The sequence below is a fragment of the Nematolebias whitei genome, chromosome 3 (assembly GCF_014905685.2).
Source record: "Nematolebias whitei isolate Nwh7 chromosome 3, NemWhi1, whole genome shotgun sequence".
Classification (NCBI taxonomy): domain Eukaryota; kingdom Metazoa; phylum Chordata; class Actinopteri; order Cyprinodontiformes; family Rivulidae; genus Nematolebias; species Nematolebias whitei.
Window position 1 is genome coordinate 50118841 of NC_056500.1, and position 6189 is coordinate 50125029.

A 6189-nucleotide genomic window follows, 5' to 3' on the forward strand; every position below is an offset into this window, starting at 1 on the left:
CCAGTCACAGACTGCTTCCACTGACTGAGCGTGGGGGCTTTATCACTGATCCATACAGCCAGGATGCATTTCCTAGCACAGTGAAGTAAAATATGTAAAAGGCAGTTGTTACGAATGTAGTGAACCTGATCTGACCCTGATCTGACCCTGATGACCTCAAATCTATCAGATGGACAGAGACTGCTATTTTCATTGATCTGAATGCAGTCTGAGCCATCTGGTGACTTTCTTTCTTGAATTAATCAAGCAGAAAAGACAATTCTCTATGATCATCACTGTTTTACAAATGTTTGATAATCAAATTGTGTTAGTTCACTCAATGTTACAGGTTGAAGAGAACTACTCATTTTTATTTTACATAAACAGTAAGTAATGATTTTTATTCCTCATTTAAAGAAGAAATCAGGTTAATATGCATTTCTTGATTCTCTGTCTGAAATGAGCCAAGTAATGTAAGTATGTTAAAGGTCGGTTTTCGGTCAACTAAAATGTTTACTGAGAAGAAATGTCATGTTTTACTATTTGAGAAGATACAACAGCGTGAGACTCCACGAAGTCTGGTCGTCTGCAATAATCTTTTCTGTATGTTGAAAACAATCCTTGACTTATGATAACATCTTACATCACAAACCACACCTCTATTTCTGGTCCATCGACCAATCAAAAGCTCTCAAATGAACCGGAAGTCGACCCATTTAAAATGTGGCAATTTCCCAGTTCATGTTAGAATTCAGGAGAATTCGGGAGAATTCGGGAGAATTCAGGAGAATTCGGGAGAGTCGAGAGTCTGGGAAAGAATTCCAGAGAGTTCCAGAGGCTGAGGAGATGAAGAACTAGAGAGTTGCTGGAGTTGAAAGATTCTGTTAGAGTCTGAGAAGTTCTGAAGAATGAAAGGAGTTCAGAGTTCTTGGGTGCAAACGCGTTCAGGATGACCCAGAGACGTTTTGGGATTATAATTTCTGTTTGAACAAACCACACACGACTATCTAAGGATTTCAGCTGCTCTCAACGGAGACGCTGAAAAAGTCTGGAGGATTCTCTATCGAGCTGATCTATCATCGACCAGGTAACAGTTTCTTCTTCGACTAAAGTGTACCGGAGGCAAGCTGAGATCTGATGAAGCGTGCACGTTCTGGACAAACAGATTAATTCCCTCACATACCTCTCTGTAAGATAACTCCATTTCATCTTAAAACTCTCCTCTTTCTCATAAAATCAGTACAGATATTTTAGAAATATCTGAAGCAAAGTCCTTGATCACCGCCGAGTGATCGATGTCCCTTTTATGTGAAACTTGTCTGTTATTATTTTCATATTTTGCCAAATTAATGTAAATGTTTGATGTTAAACTTTGATTCTGAAAATAAATGACCGCATTCATTTTGATGGGTCAAAGATAAATAACGTCTCGCGTTACATTTCTGTTAAATTCAAGGCACGACATTACACAGTCAGAAAGATGAGGAACTCGTGAATATATTGTATGCATATATATCTCATATATTGTCATACTACAACTAGTGGCACGTACCTACGTGACTACTACAACTGGTGGCCCGTAAAGTCTCATAAATGATTGTGAATTCGTGTAAACATTGATTTTTCATGTTGGCATGTTGAAAAATAACAGTTTATTAGCTGTGCTGAAATACTGCATGTTTACGCAGCGAGCTGGAGCTGCGCGCTTACACCTTTGCTGTCACGCTGGCAATGTTTTAAAAGCTGAAATTGTGTCATTGAGTCTTTATGAAAGCTGAATTTGTACGCTGTTAAGTGTTGTTAAGCTTATGAGCTGTGCAAACGTTGATTCTGTTTAAAAGACGAGGTTCTGCTGAAAGACCAGGACTGTAGTCCGGTTCGGTTCTGTTCAGTTTGAACGAGTATTTTGAATAGATGGATAAACGTTTTAAAAGCTGAGCGCCGTCTCAGAACACAATTAAGAGTTATTCGTTACAATTTTTAACAGAAAAAGTGCATTTTGACAGTTTAAAAGACGAAAAGCTGACGAACTATTTTTCAGGCTAAACCTAGCATGCTGGCTGCAAACGTTTTCTGATTGGTTGAATATTGCTGTGTGGAGCGCTCTGATTTGCTGAGAAGGTTGACTGGCGTGGCTACGTCATCCCCTCTCAACCCTGCGCTGCTTTGCCATTGGTGATTTCAGTCACGTGACCCGGAAATGAAATTCGTTTTCATAGGGAAATAAAATCTGCTTTTTAAAGCTGAAAAGCGCCTTTAAAGTGATTTTGATATGCTGGTTAAATGCTTCGAAGCATATTCGCTGAAATTTTGCCACGTTAGAGTTTAAAATTCGTCATTAAATGATGTTTTTAAACAATGCTAGCGATGCTAATTTTAAGCTAACAGCATAACCACCGGGGCCTTCACTACGCTTAAAATCACTAAATAAAGCTGCAATATTGTTCCACAAAAACTCATGTTCATGCTAAGAAGTCGTGCTTGTTGAAATTTTGCCACGTTTGTGTAAAAAATCCGTTCAGAAATGTTGATTTTAACCGAGTTTAGCCGAAGCTAACTTCAAGCTAAGCGGCTAACAACAGGATGTCAACCGAACGCCACAGGAAGTCATAGCGACCCCTACTGGACAACACAAACAGTGTCGGAGTTAAAATTGTTGAGATAATACTGACATCTTCTGGCGAAACTTGAGAAGACAGGTTTCACTCGCTTATTAGGTCTAAATAGTGAAATTAAACGTTTTAATTTTTCTAAAAGGCATTTTTGAGTTAATAAACGTTCCTTAAAGCTGAAAATTACTGTTATCTTGCATTTTAAAAGTTATAAGGTATTTATGCAAAGAGCATTTACCAAAAAAGTTTTATTTCACTGGTAATCCCTTAAAACTAAGGTACAAAATAAACATTAACTTTTTAAAAATAGAAACAGTTACAGATTTTCACAAAGTTGGAAAAAGTTTACTCATTTGCTAAAAGGATAGTGCACGTTTAATTGATAAATCACTAAATAAAAGTAAATATATCAGACAAAGAGACTTTGCTGATTTTATTTATTTTGAAAAACCTAAAACATTAAAATTCTCCTGTTTAATCTTTAAATAGAAGAAAAATGGCAAGCGACGAAGAAGAAGACAACTTTTCAAAACCAACAAATGATGATATCATTTTGGGGGCCTTACATATTTTAACAACTCCACTCATTGGCAATGAAATACAGCAATTAGAACAACTTAATGAAGCTCAAAGACAAGAAGAGCTGAAAAGTTTGGCCGCAGGAACATTAAATACAGAGAGTAAAAAGCTTAGCCATGAACGGTTAGCAAAAATCTCTCTGCTTCTAAAAGCTGAATTGGATGAACGGTCGGAACGCCTTGTCTGGATGTCGAAAAGACATGAGGAGGAGCTCGCAGAAACGCAGGCGTCACTAATAAAATAATTTCATGAAAAGATTAAAGAAATAGACCGTCAGTACCAAGCCACGTGTGCAGATAACGATGTGCTACAACAACAATTGCAACTCGCAAAAATGGAACTGGACCAATGCAAAATAGATAAACAAATTGTACAAGAGCTACATATGCGTTTAAAAGATGACTATTATACATCCCAGGAACATTTAAAAAAATGTGAGGCGAAACTAATAGCAGCAATAGAAAAAGGTAAGGAAGTTGGGCAAGGTGACCTGGAATCCAAACCAGACCCTGAACAAAATCGGGGTAATACACCAATAACTCAACAACCTCTTTACCCACCCGGTGCTTTTAGACCCATCCTAACACCTACACAAACGGGCAGAGCAACACCCCCACAACTGATCACATGACCTTCCATCCGCAGGACATAAGGGTGACAATGCCACGCTGAAAGCATTAAAACAAATTGCTTATTGGCCTGGAATGAAAAAGGATGTCAAGGACTACATAAAAGGGTGCCTGATCTGTGGCCAGTTTCAACCATCCAGACCACTTCACAGAGCACCACTGCATAGTAGAGGCATTGCATTTCCATGGTCGGACCTCCAGATTGACTGGGTCGGACCACTCACTAAGACCTCTAGAGGAAATAAATATTTTCTCACGGTAACCTGCGCGTTTACCAAATGGGTAGAATGTCTACCAGCCCCTAATGACACAGCACAAACCACTGCTATGTTATTAATGAATCATGTATTTTCAAGGTTTGGACTTCCCCTTAGGGTGAACTCAGACCAAGGTACACACTTCACAGGTGAAGTAATGAAGGAACTGTGGAAGACGCTAGGCGTCAAAGCCAACTTCCATATTGGCTACCACCCACAGGCTTCAGGCCAGGTTGAGAGAGCAAACAGGACTGTGGTGAGTATTTTGAAAAAATACGTAGCCGCAAACCACAAGGACTGGGACGTGAAACTCCCTCTGGTCCTCATGGCCATAAGGGCCACTCCACACACGTCGACTGGCATCGCTCCTTTCGAGATGATGACGGGTCGACAAATGACTCTCCCTCTGCACCTGTTGTACCAACCAGGCGATGCTGCCATGGCAACAGCCTACACCACACAACAATACATGAAAGACTTGGAAAGACACCTTAAGAACACTTTTGCTTTCGCACAGAAAAACCTGGAAAAATCAGCTGAAGGACGCAAAGCGTACTACGACCAAAAGGCCTCTTACGAGGAACTCCAAGTGGGAGACAGGGTCTGGTACTACACGTTTGCACCCAAAACTGGGAGAGTAGAGTCCGGGACCGGAACTCTCGCCCGTAAGCTGATGCCCAGATGGACTGGACCCCATCTGATAGTCGACAAAGTGTCTCCAATTATCTACCAGATAAAAATCAGTAAAGGCCAAAAAGAGCCAACTGTTAAATGGGTACATCGTAACCAGATTAAACAACACAAGGCGTGCAATAACTCCTTAGGAGACAAAGATCTCACAAAATCTGACCTCGTGGGAACAAGGGTCATCCAAGCAGAAGATAACTAATGGATAATAAACTTAACCATAGTTTAAATTCACAGGACCTACCCTTGATAAAACGGGACAGCGTGACTGAATCTGGCAACCAGGGTGAGGAGAAGCTGTGAAACGATGTTTCTAGATGCTTAGTCACTACTCTTGTCGGTGCTGAAACGTTGTTTAGTTGATTTTGGTATTGTTTCTGAGGTAAGAATGAATTTTGTTGTGTAGTAAGTTAGAGACTAAGAAGCCTTTGACCATGCCAACATGCAGTTCATTCATTAAATTGCAATCTTTGCGGAGTCAATGTATATTATTGCTACTTTGAGTACCATAATCTACGTTGATCTCAAAACGCTTAAGCTGAACCTACTCGAACAATTCTATTCGGGGGGATAGCTAATTCTTTTTGATAAGTCTCGCCATAGACTTCCAAAACATTTATGGGAAAACCAAACACCCAATCTCAAGTCGTTCGTCTAAAAGACAACAGACAATTAAACCGAACTATATTTTACCATGTAAAGCTAACTTAAACCAAGTTAGAAATGGAAAAATAGTTTGGAACACTTTTCTATAGGCATAAACCCCTGTAGTTACCCCTTTTCAGCATTCTCCACCCCTTAACTGGTAGTTGTAGCTGTTCCCAACCATAATAGCTTACACACCAGATGCATATAGTTTAAGGCCTTATGTAAAATCCCCTTCATAAGCCCACCTTAAACCACATAATTGCATGACACATTGAACCAGAACGGCACAGGCTGGACGTCGCTGGAGACAACCTTCGCTGGAGGCGACCTGCAATCCTGACGTTGGTCTCCACTCTTCATCCAGTGGCCGCTTCTTCAGTTCAACCCAAGGGTACCCCTCTGTATGCTGATTAATCAACACTTCCAATCGTTGTGGATTTACCGTTGTGGATTATATGACTTTTTCCAATGGATTACAGACTCTGTTTCCAAGGGGTTAAAGCATTGCTACAATGGAATTATCGAGACGATATGGAATTATAATCAACACAATGGAATACCAAGAACATTGTGGAATTACCTTGACTTTGTCTTCCTTGCTGGATTACTTCTGACTTTGGTCTTCCTTGCTGGATTACTTTTGACTTTGGTCTTCCTTGCTGGATTACATCAAGCTCAAGGACATTTGAAGGTCTAAGTTCACGGTTGGAATTCATCCCCATGGACAGGTGATGATTTCCAAAGGGGGGACTGTAGTGAACCTGATCTGACCCTGATCTGACCCTGATGACCTCAAAT

The 6189-nt window shown here is 40.2% G+C and overlaps 1 protein-coding gene across 1 annotated transcript in view; it reads right to left on the reverse strand.

Annotated features, from left to right (window-relative positions):
* The window catches only part of oca2 (oculocutaneous albinism II), a 659230-nt gene that overhangs the window by 143501 nt on the left and 509540 nt on the right, over window positions 1-6189 (reverse strand). The gene's annotated exons all lie outside the window — the stretch shown is intronic.